We start from the raw sequence: 17,552 nt of genomic DNA on the forward strand, positions 1-17,552 counted from the left end.
TTTTCACGGAGAAGGATCATGCGAAATCTGCTCGCTGCGAGACCTACACGATCCATTTAAATACAATAGTTCAGGCCAAGGAACAGGAAGCATTTTGCGTTGAGAGGTCGCGTTTTAATTTACACATTCTAAACAAGTCGCTTCGCGTACACTAATTCCAGTTTAATATTAACTAACCAGTTCCAAAATTGTAAAATGATTGTTAAATTACAATGGAAAAATCATAATTACTCGGAAGGGTTGTTCCACCCCACTTTCCCGCAGATCGTTTCATCGGAGAAACAAAAGCGTTACTCGCACTGCGTTTCTGCAAAGTTTCAAATTCCTTTCAATTTTCGAGTAGCTGAATCTCCATTGTCAGGTGTACGTGATCCGTGGTTCTTCATATCTTGAGGGGATCTTCGTGGAACAGTTTCTGTCGCGCGTTAAGTATCGGTAAACGGGTACGTCGTCGTATTACGAAAGAGGATACCTTCATAATAAGTCGCATGTGGGTCACACGTACCTACCTATGAACGATGTAGGACGATCGAGACTGAAAAGTCGAGAGACAATTTAGGCCAGTCCCCAGATATGAAAAAAAAAATCCGATAACCGGAATTAGACATTTCGTGGCATCGATGGGTGATTTTAAAAATATTTTCGTTACTTAATGAAGGAAGTTAGGTCGTCTGACAGCTGCATTTTAATGACACTCATTAGCTATTACACCTTCTTGAACAATGCAACTATGTAGATATGGCAGGGGACTATAATTATTCCAGACTAAATGTAAACAATTGCGCTTTGTGGAACTGAATTGTATAGGCGAGATATTCCGAAGTTTTCCAATGTCGAGTCATTAGGAATTTTAGCGTAGACTATGCGACATACATTACTACGATTGTATCAAATTGTATAAAATGCTCAAAGGACACTTGCTCTCCCAGTTTCCATTACAGGTGGGGTTTTTCCACTGAATATGCAAGTGACGAAGGAGACCTTACCAGAATTTCCGTGGGTTTTCTTCCCCTATTTTCATAATTAACATCATGCTTCTATTTCAAGCGGTGTATTACGGTTAAAAAATTCAGAAACGAAGGAATATTTTATTAATTCGTCGAAAATCCACTCTTTCGCGAATAGCCAATCGTTTGTACTCTGTGCGTTTTGTAAACGCTAAAGAAAAATACATCGTACATTAAAACGCGATGAAATTGAATAGTGAACTTCGCGGCTCCGCTTCCTACGTCGCACAAGAGTAAAGTTCAAGTTGTGGCTGGCAGCACTCGTCGTCCTCGTTCGAAGGTTTTCCTTCTCGTTCGAAACGTGCCAAGATATTATGCAACAGGATCGACAGGTTACCGTCTCCAAATTCTCCGAGAGAGCGGGTAAAACTGGAGTCTGTAACGACACTTTCACAGCAAGGGTTCAAGGTTCTCCGCGGATCGCTTTCATCTGTCGTTGTCGGCCAGATTCGTTACCTGCTTTCGCATGAACTTTGATAATAAAGCTGGATTAAACGAGTAATGCTTATAATGCTCTTTGTATTAGAAACACGATTACGCCACTGAAACTCTTGTTAAAATTTCGGAAGCACCGTGTACGGTCATTCACGGATGCAGTACTGTTCCACCTGTGCCCTCTTCTGTTGATCTCCTGCGATATATTAATTAACACGTTGATCGCCACGTCACCCATATGTGGGTGACAGTGCATTTCACTGAGGAACTAAAAAAATTAATTCTGAAAGTTAAGCTTCAAGGGGAATGAATTTAAATGAAATTCGTGTATTTTGATGAAGTTATAAAAATAAATACCACGACGGATGTTTGATTATGTAGTCTCCAATAGTCTGAATAACATTTAATTCTAGCAGAAATTTTCAAGAATATTTCTCTGGCAGTCAACGTGTTAAGCTTTCGATTGATATATTCCATTTCGCTAGTTTCATCCAATATTAACATTTAAAAAAAGTTGTATCGTACAAGCTTGAAGTTACCAGTTACCATCTGCATGGTTCGGAACATCAAATGAAATAGGTCAAAAAAATAAAAATTTTGTTGGCGTATCGTCCAGGTAATGCTCGCGACCTCGTTAGCAAGGCTGCCCCAGCAAACCTTGTCTTAGACGCAGTGTCCTTAATATAAAGTGCTCGTACGGAGATTACGTGTACACATCCTTAATTTTGATTAATGATTGAACTATCAGAAATCTATACATCATATTAGTATGACAATGTTACACTTGCGATGCTGTCTACGTTGTCTCCGATCGCGTGCGCTTCAAAGGAAAGTAAACGTTTCGAGTTGATATTCCAGGAAGTCGTTTAATAGATACGAGATGACTGTGCAGATAAGTGCAATCTTTCTGCGCGTCGAAAAGGGTAAACGGAGAGCGAATTAACACCTTTTCACTTCGTTCCAATGGTCGCCGAGCAATAAGTTGGTTTTTCTTTCAAGTATAATACGTAAGCGATTAATCGTCGCCATGAAAACTACTTTGGAATGACGTGATGCAAATGCAAATTTGAAGCTAATCTTATGGCTATCGAGAAACTTCTCGCTTACGCATCACGGCACGTGAACGTCTCGGTTATTCTTTACATTTTATAGTCCTATGCAATTTTTCACCTCGTCTCCTTCGTATGTCTATTTACCACGGATTCAAGTATGTGCATATTTTTCACGAGCATCCTAATTTTCTACACATGGCTAGTGTAAACTCAAACTTGACACTGTTTCAGACAACCCTGAACGTCAAACATTCCTGAAGTCATCTTAGAGTAAAAACATTGTATTAATGAACGCATAAAAATTGCTGTAGGCTGGTTATATTCGTTAACAACATCGTCTCTTTAAAGGCAAAACGATTCTCAAGGATCCCGTGACCGTGCAAACCAGACAGAGAATCACTTTCGCCATTCGTCGGGACGGAGGTACTTGTGACTTGCATAACCTCCAGCAAGGCTGTTACACGGAATTACACTTTCTGTTCGTTTCCTTGGCGGTAGAAATTACTCTCATTCTGGTCCACTCCTCTGCTTTTTCCTGCCACGATCAGACGATGCAAAACCATGCAAAGCGATGCGCAACCTTGATGGATCTAGTTCAAAAGCTCCCAGTGATTATGTTTTCTTAGGATACTTAAAAATGCAGCCCCGGATTCTAATTTGAATACTAAGGAACGAATGGACAGAGGTTCCTTGATACTTTGTCCGTTGGTTAATATTTGCAATGCTCGTGTATGCCGATACAATTTTCTACACAGGTAGACGAGCATTAAATTTAGGGGATAGGCTACTTTACGTTTTTATAAATAGCTTTAAAGCTTATTTGAGTTCTGTTTTCTTTTTGTAACTGCTTCATCCGACGTCCCTCTCGTTTTTCCTGAACGTGTAATTCTTGGCGAAATACGAGGAGCCATAACTATCTTCGATACAAGCGACGCGTATCTTCATCCGTGAGTTCTACGATAGATCGAGGTCGCTGGTAAAACGTATTAGGTGATTTTTAACGAGCAAGCAATTGGTTCGTTCCTTCGTTAAATTTATTCTTCGGAAGGGGACACCTGGTGTAAAATTGTCGGTGAGAAACGAGGTAATTCGAGCCGGCCATGGAACTTCGTAAACCGCGGCCGAAGTCTTCAATTCAGCAACGAGCACGGAGGAAGAAAATGTGTGCACCACGGCGATGCCGACGAGAAACGTGGTAAATCATGCGGAAAGATAACAAGACATCAAACCCGCGGTGGGTTGGTAACTCGAGGAAAACGATGATGCGAATTACTTTACATCGTGTTCATCTATGTACACGACGCGTAGAAAAAGATGGCCGCGATTTCCGTGCAGCTCGGGCGGGAAGATTCTATAAATACAAGCCACGAAATGAAATTCATAAATACAAACTCGATTAGATAAAATTCTTGAATAAAACGATGTCAGCGCAAGGCTGGATCTGCTACAATAGACTTTCTAAAGAATCTACTAGCAGATACGGCGTGACGTTCCATCTTCTTGTAGTCAAATGATTGTATACATCGAAGGACTAACGATTCACGATCCTCTGCTATTTATATTATGAATAGAGCAAGTAACAAACTATCGGTATTCAATTTTAAACCGTTTAATATAATTCCCTGAACGCACAGTGATTCATTTCAACCTTTCTTATGCGACGATGAAGAAACACGATTGTTAGGGATGCACAGAGGAACTTTAATCGGTTAACGTTCAAAGAGAGAGTGATGTAACGTTTTACAATGAAGGGCTACCGCCATTTTCGATGGGCTTAAAGTAGGTTAATCTGCACAAATATGGCTTGCGACCGACAATTGGCCACTTTCCCGGCCTTGCGATTGAGTACTTCAATATCGAAGGACTGGCTGATTGTAATGCGATGCAATAAATATTGATCTGATCAGAGTGCCTTAGCGATAGCGTACAATATATCTAATTACCCGATGAAACAATCGAGCGTACAATGTTCGTGAATATTTCCATGGCCATTATTCGATTACCGATTACAACTGAGGCCTCTCGGTTGGGTCGCTTACCTTTTAGAAGCCCCCGCATCCGTTTAGAGGCTTCAGTTTCTTAAAAAGACTAGTAACATCTTTCATGCGTGGAGCATTATTAGCGAGTTTCATCTCGAATCCGCTAATTCGACGTGTATACAGGGTGTCCTAAAACTCGGGGAGGAGCCGGAAATGGGGAGTAGCTGAGACGATTCTGAACAACAATTTCCTTTGCAAAAATGTCGGATGGGGCTTCGTTAAGGAGATATTAAGCGAAAACCCCGACCAATCAGAGCGCGCGTAGACCGTTGGAGCGGCCGCGGTAGCGAAGGCTACGCGCTAGGTCGATGCTTCGATGCACGTCGAGTCACTTGTTCGCGTGCAAGCGCGGCCGCCAGCGCGTAGCCTACGCTACCGCGGCCGCTCCAACGGTCTACGCGCGCTCTGATTGATCGGGGTTTTCGCTTAATATCTCCTTAACGAAGCCCCATCCGACATTTTTGCAAAGGAAATTGTTGTTCAGAATCGTCTCAGCTACCCCCCATTTCCGGCTCCTCCCCGAGTTTTGGGACACCCTGTATAAGTCTAACAAGTCTTGCTTGATAATTTATTAGATGCGACTAGATCCATAGACAAAGTTTGCGAGGAATAGACAATTTTTGCTTCACAGATTAACATCGAACAACGCAATTATATTACGTGTCCACGTTAATTTGCAACTGCCGCCTAATCCTCTCTCGGGAACAAGAAGAAGTCGTTACGAAACTTAAGTCGCAGCAGCTTGTCATTATTTTCTTGCGTTGGTGGAAAGGATGAGAGTTTGTAAACACACGAGGGGAATACATACATCGTTGATGCAAGCGTCGAAATAAAGAATTAAGACGCAAAAAAATAGACCGACAAATGAGTAAATGTAATCGTTACATGCGCTTGAATTTAATTCCTCTTTTTATTTCGTAGATTTCAACTCAACGCCGCCTCTAAGCGAGATTTGCGACAATGGTAATCGTTCTGCTGTGCAATTAAATTTATACCCCTCTCTACTTCCCTTGAGATTCGTAAATAATCTTACGATTTGTATAATTTTTCAGTATACAGTTTGAAATTAGACTGAAGCGCATCTACGTCAATCTTATGACGCAAATTCTTGAATTAGAATTAGCTTATGGTGTAAACATTGTTCTTTGCCGATGCTTTTCGCTCTGTACGCCATGATCTAACATGTCAAAACACGAAAATCAGATGTAAATGTATTCGCGATAATGACAGCGGATCCATTTGTGAATAACATGTTTTTCATTCGTTTTGAAATTTCTGAAAACATAAATTTAGACGCATCATGATTTTCAATGAACTATCCAAACCGTCATTTTAATATTGTTTGCGACACACGCAAAGCAGTTTGTATTTACGTCCGAGAATTCAAATAAGAGTCTTTGGAATCGACACGAAAAAAGACATTAATTTCAATCTTGACGTTTCAGTTAAAAAAAAAAAAAAAAAAAAAATGATTTTTCGACATGCTTGCATAATTGAGCGTACTTTCTGTAATTATAATTCTTTAATGAGATTTCGTAAGAACGTTTGCCGGATAATGAAGGATAAACTCAATTTCGAATGAGTGAACGATCATTTCGCAGAAATGCAGAGTTAAATAAAGATCGGATTTTAATACTGGCGGGCTAAATCAGTCGCTTTAATATTTGTGAGTAATTTTGCATTTTAAGTTTACTTAATTATTGATTCCGTAAATAATCCATTATTTGAGATGGATCCTTATTTGCGTTGCTAAAATATAGTGTTATTAGACTTATTATTTAATACAAAAAGTGACAGTCTATTTCAAGTAATTAATTATTCCATGCGTTATCCATCGTTTGTTAATTAAACAAAAAGCGCGCAATTCTGGTATAAGATAACTGTAGCACAGGAATAGATAGAGTATCTATAATACCTTTTCTTTTTTTCTATATTAGAATGCGATGTTATCTGTAATAACTATGACGGTAAACTATAATATCTTTACAAGGAAAACAGACGGGGACTTCTCGCAGATAAACGTCACAGTGAAAACAAGCGATTACGGTATCCGCTGTTTGAGAACCATTCGAAAACGTTTACTGTAATGTCCGCGAGATGGCAAGTTGGCGGCAGTCGTTTTCGTCGTCGGCACGGCGGCCCTCAGTTCCCATCGTCTTTGACGCGTCGTCTTCGTCTTAGTCGCGGATCCTTCGTTTCGTTCCCTTTCGAAAAAAAAAGACTTCGTTTACCAGTTTGATAGCGCGGCGTGCCCTCTCCGGTGAGAGAAGAGCAATCAAAACCGCGACGAAGGTCTGACACGAGCGAAGTGGGAGATCCGTATGCGAGCACGTAGAAGCGTGGACAGGTTACGAACGTGTATTCGTCGTCGAAAGTGGGAGACAGAAAACAGGAGGAAGAGAAAAGAAAAAGGGGACGGAAGGAAGGAAAAAAGGAGGGAGTGAGAGGCAGTAGGCGGTAGAATGAAGCATCGTGGACACGAGGAGTAGGGCGACGGGCGAGCAGCAGCGAGGTAGACGGGCGGTCAGGTAGCGTTAACGTTAAAACGGCCACACGTTACGGGCGTAACGAAAAGAAACAGTCAGTCGAGTGCGACCGCGTGCACAGGAAGCTGTCGGAGATTCGTAGACGTTTGGATACTCGTACTCCTTCCTTTTTTCCTTCGGCACCTTTATCATTTCTCCTTTTGTCTGTTCCTCGTTGTTTCGCCCCTTTTTTCCTTCGCCTCTCCCATCCGTGCGATACTACGGGCTCGTGACGACGGAGAGGAGGAAGAAGACGCGTGTCGCCGATGAAGGAAACTGGCGACGAACAGTCATCATTCTTATTCGCGTTCGCACGCTTTTAACAGCGGCGAGTCTGTCCGCGATACGGCAATCGAACGAGGCACGGCCGATCACCGTCGCCGGGAAGATACACGGAAACTCCACGAGGATATAGGACGGACGTCGCTCGATTCGCACCGATCTCTTACACGAGCAACGTGTTTTCCCTCGTATGGTCTGTCGGACAGGTGACAAGAAGAAAAACTGGGATCGTGCAACGGGGAACGAGAGATTTGTTCGAGCGTTGCTGAAGCCGGTATAACCTCAGCGTCACAAGACGCTGCCAAGACGAAGAGAGGAAAATAGCCGGAAAAGGGGAACCGGAACAAGAGACAGACACATTAAACGCAGGTGGGTGTTGTCCTTTGACGTACTGCGCTCTGTTCCCAAATAAGTGTGTGTGGTACCGTTGCTCGGACGAGGCGTGCCGCCGGTGTGCCTTTTGAGGTTAGGACGGACCGTGATCGATTCCGAGCTTCGTAAAAACGAAACCAGACGCGCTGACCGACCGCGACGTGATTCCCCGTGAATAATCCCTTTCTAGACCTTTTTTTTTTTATTTTCGACCCGGTGTCGCGATTATTGATCGAACCGAAGAGAAACCATTGTGCATCCCGTCGATCGTAACTCGATCTTACAATTGTCAAGAGTTTTCCCGGGTGAACGCTCGACGTGAAGCCTTCGAGCCTCGCGACGAGGTGCACCTAACCTTAAACCGAGTGTTCTCTAAGTGTCGTCACGGATTAGGAACGTTTCTTGTAAAAAGATCAAGTCGATAGGTTTCGCGGATAAAATGTTAACTATCGAGTCGAAAGTCGTCGCTGATAGGTCGGTTTGCGCGTTGATTTTTATCATTCATTTATATATTTTTCGAGTACGAATCGGAAAAAATCGATTCCGAATCGAACATCCCTGTCACAAGTACCGCGGTGTTTAATTTCATAGCACATCTATGTCCTTTTTCCCAGGTTCAGTTCCACTGCTCTGTTTGGAAGAATGCTTTGGAGTAACGATAGCTGTTACAATGAGATAACGGAATAATAATCAGTTACCTGATAAAATTCTACGTATTATACGACGATACTGTTCTAAAATTACAGTTCAGTGTATTCGGAAGTTCACGTGACTCCCGCCCTTACGAAACTGTACCGAGATCCTTCTTATTGCGGATACATATTCCCAATATCGTCGAAAGCTTTAGATTGGCAACAAGTAATTGTAATCTGATACGTTCGAACACGTCATATCGATATCGAACGAAATCCCGTCGATCTAGGAACCTAATCTTTGGCACGTGTTTACCTCGAACACGTAACAATAAATCTTCCTTTTTTATTTTTATTTAGCAAAGATAAAATATTTCTTTGCATTGATCAAAGAAACGTAGTGCTTTCTGCATGCATGTCGTCTCGAATTCCATTTAAAAACGTAAAATTCGTGTGTAGAATATTTCTTCGAAAGAAATTACCTTCTCTCAGAATATATCACGTATTTTAGGACACCCTGTATGTCGCAAACGGTACGATATCGTCTAAACCGTTGTTGACATTTCGTATTGTGATGTGTATGACCGTTGTTGGTGGTCTTTTAAATTACAAACTCTTAGTGCTAGTAGAATTGAGAGTGCAAGAGCTGATAGGTACCAATTTAAACAATAAATCTTAGTTGTTTCGTACTGCAAATATTGCAATTACGTTACGTACTAGATTACGAGCCATCAGGAACGAGAATGAGTCCGGGAATTGCGTTGAATCTGATTCACGTGCTGTGTTTATATTGCGCGGGATATCTGTATTGACGGTAGAGACGGTCGAATTTTTCAACGAAATAGCAAATTTCACGTAACGATAATCACTTTTACGGGCAAACGCCATTTGATTCGTTATTTCTTCGATCAAAATTGCAGCCTTATTATTTTTCAAAGGTACTCTAAATAAAGAGGTGTAAATTTATATCTCCTATAGAGCGCTATGGTTAATATTTCGTGCGACCATCAGTCAGAAAATTTCGAATTTAAACGTAATATTTCGGTTCCTGCCTCGCAATGCAATGGCAGACTCGATTTTTGGGGCCAACAACGTTCGTCCTTTCGCTTCTGATCCCCCCAGGCTGAAGAATCGAGCGTAACCGTGTTACAAAACACTTTCGTAAATGTTATTCAATCCGTGGTCCGTTCCATCCAGATGAGAAGTCGTGCGTCCACTTTGAAAAATGTATCACATTGCCCGGTTTCAATGATGACAAATAGAATAGATCACTATCTGAAAATAGTATCGCAGAGATTATTAAAATTGTTTACTAACTTACTTAGGTTTGAAAATGTATACAATGCTAGCGGTGCTCGACCTTCTCCAATAGAATCCAAAGTACAGAGCGAAATGTCTCGCAACGAACGAATAAAAACATTACTCTTCTCTTTAAGAGTCGTTGTACGTTAGTTTCGTCTCTTGATTTTGATAATCGTTCGACTGTACACTTTACCCAGCTCTGTTCGCCGTTTAGATGCCGTTACATCCGGTCCGCGCGTACGCTTATGATAAATTAATACACAATTCCTTCGCACGCGGACGTGAAACGTGTCAGGTTCGAAAATGATAATACGGAGACATTATGTTCGTTTTCGGTACAATTGGTTCTCATTAATGGGGGTCAGAGTGCGTTCGTAGCTTTCCGATGCCATAATCTACCGAATGGGCAATAATGCACTCCTTTTCAGGCCTACGAGCCAAGGTGAAAAGAAACCGAGGATAATGAAAATTGGATAAACACGCTGCATAAATAAACCGAAGTTATATCAGAATTTGTCGAGGCAATCAAAGGCTAAATAAAACCACGTTGATCCCTTCCAATTCCGTTCCACGATTGACGGCTGTCGTATCGGCACGGATGCATTCGCGTTATTTACAAATGCAAATCTGAACGCGGTGAACGCCTCGTCGACCGCGATCGACGAAACCGAATCGAGAAGGTACGCGTAGGAAATTTCTTCCTGACGAAATGGAATCTCAAATCGTCCACGACCGTTCTCCGAGTTTATATTAGCAATGGACCTTCGGGTGACTGGGTAGATTTGTAAAGGGTAGGAGTAACAGACCTGACGTAGCACTATAACGAAATTTAAGTTGAAAAAGTAGAAATTTCGTCGAACAAAATTTAAAAAGAATTTAATGAATACACTCAGTGGCTGGTGATTGCCAGTTACAGTTCCGACGAGTATCGATGAAAGATCAGCGAAGCGGATCCCGTTTAAACGAGCGATCGGTATCGACAAGAGCGGACAGAAGCATTTCAAAACGCGTTCCGCGGAATATGGTCGAAAAGTCTCGGTAATTAACTTCCTTTCTTGCCGCTTCGTTCGACTTCCGTCGCGAGAGGCAAAAAAAAAAAGAAGGGTATTGCTGGTGGTCGACGGTAGAAGCACTTGTTTGGTATATTCGACGATAACAACGGATTCGAAGGAATCGATAGGAGACGAATGCCAAATGGCATTCACGGTTCGTCTGAACGAAGCCGTAAGTCGACCGATGTGTACCGTCCATCGATTGTGGCTTTAATCGCGTTTGATAAAAAATATTCTAGTTTCCGCGTATCGTTTACCGATGTGAAACGCCTCGTCAGTGACAAACGCTAGTTTAATCTCAAACAACCGATTCGTATAAGTGTTTCGCTAATAAAAAGCAATAACTATCAGCAAAGTACGTAATCAAGACGTCAACTCAGTCGGGAGATACTTATCTCTAACGATTCGGAATCTGATTAACGCGAGGTTCCGGTCGATGTAATATATTCGTTAGTTTTGGAGCGCGATCAGGAACATAAACCGTTTCTCAAGACGAAAAAAAAAGATTACTTAGAATTTGTTGAAGTCGTGTAATTGCACCAGTTTTTGCATCTTTAATCCGAGGAGGTTCCAGTTGATCCGATTTATCCATCTTTGGAGTCCATCGCTTGTTGTCCATATGATAGCTCGTGTGATGTAATTTTTAAAGAATTCTGCATACTTGCGGTGACAAGCTCTCCTCATTACCGAGAGAAGCGAATTCTGAAGTTGCATAAACAGACGATATCATTATTTATGCAGAAATTATGACTTTTTGAATAAAACAAAATGAAAAATGTAAGAGGGAAAGAATCGAAGTATCTTCTACGATTCTGGAGATAAAAAATTCATTTTGGAGATAGCTTTCTTAAAAGTCAGCGACGACTGTTAACTCTGATGGCCTGTCGTTTGTAAACAATTTTCAAAGTAACAAAATGACGATATAATCACCTTTGTATCTTATCGTTTGAAATGCAACATGCTTTAATTTGACCTCTTGCCAATCTAAAGCTGACCTCGCGCGGAAGTGATCGATTTCGCGTGGAATGGACCGTCTCCGAGTAATAGGCGTTTTCGTATTTCGCTTTCGGAGGAATTCATTCCCAGTAGAATTGCTCGAATTGACCTCCTCGAGCTTTCACTCAACATTATTAATGATATATTATATGGATTGGTTAGCAAGGTCACGTGTGATATACGAAGCGTTGATTGTAAATAAGTTTACGGTGTTTACGACCGCGATTCGTATTAATAATTACACAAGCATGACTCGTACTTATATGATTATTTTTTTCTGGATTAAAAAGAGGAGAAGTATCGTGGAAGATTTTGAAAATTTTATTGCAACAGTATTTATATTTATGAAAATATTACTCCGTTGGAATATTTTGTTTCATTCAAGTATTCATCTATGATAATCGCTTGCTAGTTCCGTTGAATCCCAACCTTGAAGCTATGCTTGCTAATAACGCGCAGAAATGTCTCATTCGAAGGTAAATGTCCTTCCAGTAACGCGATAGACAGCATTACTTTCTCCGTGGTCGGCAGATATTACGTAAGACTTATGCGTCATGGTCGAGTTGAATAACTCCGTATTATCAGTCTCATTCTTTGAGATTTCGGGTGGATAACAACCATCTTACGTATACGAAGAGAGACTGTGACAGGAATTGAATTTGCGAAAACAGATTGTTCGTTGTACTCCGAATGAAACACGACCATTAAGGGGGCAGGGTCGAGTAAAAAACCGCTTTTTCGCGAATTATTTTTGAAGTGTGCGTAATATATATTTATTTACAACTAATTACTTGTTACTTTGTAGCATATAGATAATCTATATAATTTGTTTTTATGTAAAAATATTCATAAATGAATGAACAGCAGCTGTTTGAAGTTGGCTTGTCGAAAATGCGCCGTGCAACGCACAGATTACTCTAATTATTTGAAATAAAAAAATCCACCAATTTTTCGTTAAAATATAATAACACGCTTTGCATCAACCTAGATTTAAAAAAAAAAAAAACATTTTAAATTCAAAATTGAAATCTCTAAGCTACATTGCACGGCACGCGAAATTTTGTGTTTTGAGAAAAATGCGTTTAAAGTTTCCGGATCTAAAAATAGTCCTTCGTGTACCGTTCGGAGCGCATCATTTTAATGACTCTGTAGATACACTTAGACTTCGAAGTTTTAGCTGAAATGGTCGGAGCACATTCTTCAAATGGTAAACTAATTTTCTAAATCAAAAAACAGGTCAAAAATTTGAATTTTACTTGACCCTTCCCCCTTAACGTTAGAGGAACACCGATCATTTTTAAAGGACTAAACATTCCCCGTTTATCGTACGCACAGTGGCCGCATATGTTTTCAATCGACTTCCTTTTTTAAATAAATATATTTAACACATTGTCATTTGACAAATGACTGATTGTTCATATTTTGCTTCTAAAAATGAATATTCATACCAACTAGTGGCTAACACTTGTGGAAGTTTCAACAAATTCTACTCGATTACATGGTAGATCAGTTTTATTAAAATCGGAGTCCGGCAATGCGCAATGAATGGTTCGTCAAATTCAAACGCATCGAATTGCATTCGTTTCACAGAATCGAAGTGACCAAGTTCTCGTTTCGTGTCTCAGGACGGTAAAAGTTGCCAATCGTTTCGGAGAACAATCGATCTCTCTGAGTCAGAAAGCTTCCTCGAATATTGCAACCCCAAGGGCAAACAAGCTTCTCGTTTAAATAAAAGTTTTGTGAGTTACAAACAGCTTTGCACTCGTGCCGTTAAAATTGCCGTTCAAATTACAAGAATGGAGTATTCCACGACAACGAAATAACATTTTATTGGTAGAATAATCGTCGCGGATGAAAGGCTGTAAGTTGAATTTAGTCGTAATCCGTTAATCGGACTGTTACGCATCTACGGCGCTAATGATTAATACAAATCCGTAAAGAGCCTGATAAACACGATAACGGCGTTATCTTTCTTCCCTCATCTTCCGTTTCTATCCAGTGTGCGTGGCCCAGAAAGCGTCACGCGATTCGACCCGTGTGCGTGTCCAACGCGCACCCTGAATCACGAGGACGTCGGTATAAGGGTCGTTGGAAAGAAAAAAAAATCAATAGCGAATGGCCGAGCCTAGTCACGACATGTGCGATTATTCAAACGCGGTAGCGAGAAACTCCCCACGTGCGTATGGGAAACGCGGTGTAAATTCACGCACGTGTCACCTGCTTCAAAAGGGGGACGTTCTTTCCAATGTGAAAATCTACCATGTTGCGTTTCATTCCTACGTTTGTTTACTTTAAAAGACTGTATGAATCGTTGGTAGTTTATTATTTAACGAACACGGTGTCAGCAGTAAAATGGTTGGCGTAGGTCTGCAAGCTCTCAACAAATTGTTATCACAAAATATTGAACGAGTAGATATAAAATTCTAGACTAGGTCCACGAAGAGGTGAAGTTTGAGAAGCATCGCGCCGTCGGAAACCATTATCCTCCACGATGTGAATCAAAAATTAAGAGATTAATGGCTCCAGGGGCATTTATATTGGGAACACGATTGCGCTCCTGAAACTCCCGTCACGAATTCTCGGAGCACAACCGTGCCTCCAATATATCAATTGATTAGTTTCGAGACTTCGAAACGTCGCGTAAAAAAGGTTAGAAAAATAAAAAATATTGACGTTTCGGTCCAGGCAGTTAACTCATCGTTAAGACTGACTCAGCACACCTGGCTATAAATGCAACTTGATTTTGACTGATCGACGATTAGTGATCAGTGACTTCGGAGTTCTTATGTCAAAGTCAAATGTATTTATTTTATTAACACACGGATCTCTCGACAACGGCAGAGGAGAACGGTAAACAAATTCGTCGTTAATTTGAATGGCTGATGCTATATCATCGCTCAAATTTGACTACGTGACTCATCCAAGTATCTATTATTCTGAAATTTAATACGATATAGAAAATATACATCCGCTAGCATCGCACGTTATGCCCGAAATCTTTTTTCGTACCCGATGACCGGATTATTTCTGAGAATTGTGCGTATACGTGGCGTCCCAAATTAATTTTCAAACAACGCTCTGATGCTTCTAGCTCAGCCATGATGGCTCGAGGCGTTAAGAAATTAGAATCACAAATATAATCGTACGCGATACGTTGCAAAGTTTTCAGGAAATCTTTCGTTTACCGTTTCAATTTTTATCAGCGTACGAAAGTGAAATATCAATTTTGACGAGATCGCAGTGGATGATTATGCTTGATCGCAAGTAATGCAACATATACTTACAGACGAACGAGCATAAATAAAACGTACTTCGACTTCTCGCGTCGACATTTTATGATCAAAACAGGCAAATTAGATTTGATATACTGTATGTACAAACGTTTGATAATTATTTAATAGAGAAATCTTGCTACGGATATTTATACCGGAGTTGATACAATTTCAGTTCTGTCGATACAGGTTATTCGGGATTCGAGCGCGATAACTGGTGGTACTAGCTCACCTTTTGTTTCCTTGCTAAATTTTATGCAGAGACATGAATACTGTCAAAAAAAAAATAATGCAAACGGATGAGCAACGAATAAAAGATACTCAACTATTAGTAAATACTGGTTGAATTTAAATTAGAATTAAAAAAAAAAAACACCATTAGTAAGGGAATAATCCGTCGTGTTCATAGCTATTACTTCTGTTCCGATTTTACCCATTTCTTACTGCAATCGGTACACGATAATAATACGGTTACGCTAGCAGACAGCTGGCCCGCGTAAACTACAGGCCGCGTCATTCAAATAGCGTAATTGTCGTCTAAAGCACGCTCAATGACGGTTCGTGAAATAAAAAAAACTGGGCTCTATAACGCGGCAAATATGCGGTCCGACGTACCGATTACAATAGGATCCGCAATAAACAGAGGAAAATTGTGCTACAGCGTAAAAAGCGGTCAGTCGTTTCGTGAAACGAACAGTTTGGCGAGTTCTCTCCTATTCATAGAGTCGCTCGTTCGAGGAGATAATTTCATGGTCAAGTCGGAAGAGGAATCTATTTTCATCAATCCAGCTTTTTCTTTCACGGAACGCCGTCGTTAATTGTCCTGTAGTATGAACAGGCTGAAAGGTTGCTAGGAATAAACACGATTGCTAATGTTCTCGCGCGGACCAACTAAAACGTACAGCGAGTCGAAGAAAATATTTAAAAAGAAAATATTTGGCTATGCTTGGCGAAATTCATGTACTTAATTATTTATACACAAAGTATTGATTTTGTAGATATTAACGTGTTAAAATCGATAGGTTCGTTGAACGCTTTTCGAGCAGATATTTTCTTAACCTTAGGCATTGACTTTTTACTGTGCAAATTTGTTCTTCGAGCGTGATCTTTCGAAGTTGTTCTACATTGGCTCTGCAGTTTCACTTTACATAGACACTCTCGAAGAGGACTCTAACCGTGGATCGAAACGTACAAGTTTCTTCTCAACGTTTGTTCAGATCCTTTATTCTGTGTCACTTGTGATAAAAAATGTGGCAACTGTTATGATGTGATAACACGGTATCGAAATCATTTTAACGGGTGTAAAATTCTCGCAAACTCGTCAGAAATTAGTTTCTTTCGCAATGTGTTTTGACTGTGTGTGGAGATTCGAAGGATCGAAAGAATATCCAAAAAAGAGCGGCTGTTGATAAAATACTTTCTAAACGGTTTAGAGGCCGCGCTGGAACAGCTGATATACTATCGCGTGCTGAGCTTTCTCTGGGCATCAAAATTCACCAATTTTGGTAATCGCCGTAATAGTTAACCAGATGCTTATCTATGTTAAAATGGATTTGCTTATAGATACCATATGATCCACTCCCAGTCGTAGATCAGCTGTTCATTCACATTTTTCGAACAATTAAAAAATGTACTTATGAGTGACCGAAGCACTGTTTTGACAAATTAAAGTGTGTAATAGGAAAAAAATTAAAAACACAGGCCAGTTGACACCCTTAAGATTGTATGTGGCCCCTTGAGAATCATCGAATGATCGCGCTGCAATCGAAAGAAACGTAAATGAAAAGTGAATTTACATTGGAACCCTCATAGTTTCCGATTCGACGTCACTTTAGATGTCTGGTGTAATAGATCTCGACACCACGTAACCACGTGTTTAGTAACTTTCTCGCCACCACCTCGTACCTGCTCGCAGGTTCCTCCGTCTCTGTTCAGCTCTTTTTCCACCAACGGTTCGCTTTTTCTCAACCATTTCTCAGCATGACGACTCTTTTTCCATCGGAATGTCCACGGATCCGTGTTGTCTTAGCGCGACGTCCGTGTCCGACCGAGGAAGAACACCGAAAGAGAAATTTACGTGATTTAATAGTCAAACTACTACAAGCGGCTAAAATCCGGTTTAGCTATAGGAAGACGCAACCTAATAGAGACGACGGTAATCGCAAACGGTTTTTCGCCTGTTTAACGACACCGTGGCACGCCAAAGATGTTTTACGCTTTCTGATCGTTTTCACGATTACTCCGCTTTAACCCGTAATCATTTCTTTATCAGGTGGTTTCGTAATATTAGTAACGAGGATCTTCCCGAAGATATCGAGGAATTGCGATGCAAATTGCTGGGGAAATATCATTCAACTGTAACAATTCTATTTTAACAAACGTTGCCTATGAAATTTATAAATTTATCGTAGCCGTAATTAAGCCCACGTTGTTTCCTCATTTTATTCGATGAAATGCTTGATATTGTTTGATGCCACGCGTAGCGAATATATTTACTTTCTACACCCTAATTTTTGTCAACGATTTACGAAAGAAAAGGAAGAATTTCGTTTTCGCAATGCGTTACGTTCCGAAAGAGAGACAAAA

The 17,552-nt window shown here is 40.6% G+C and overlaps 1 protein-coding gene across 1 annotated transcript in view; it reads left to right on the plus strand.

Annotated features, from left to right (window-relative positions):
• Positions 1-6,697: 6,697 nt before the first annotated feature.
• Positions 6,698-17,552, plus strand: part of LOC128888335 (elongation of very long chain fatty acids protein AAEL008004-like) — a 39,839-nt gene continuing 28,984 nt past the window's right edge. The window contains exon 1 of the mRNA XM_054145082.1: positions 6,698-7,709. The gene's annotated coding sequence lies outside the window, so the exon portion shown is untranslated. The remainder of the gene's footprint in view (positions 7,710-17,552) is intronic.

Source organism: Hylaeus anthracinus, unplaced genomic scaffold, assembly GCF_026225885.1.
Source record: "Hylaeus anthracinus isolate JK02 unplaced genomic scaffold, UHH_iyHylAnth1.0_haploid 11994, whole genome shotgun sequence".
In the NCBI taxonomy this organism is placed as follows: Eukaryota; Metazoa; Arthropoda; class Insecta; order Hymenoptera; family Colletidae; genus Hylaeus; species Hylaeus anthracinus.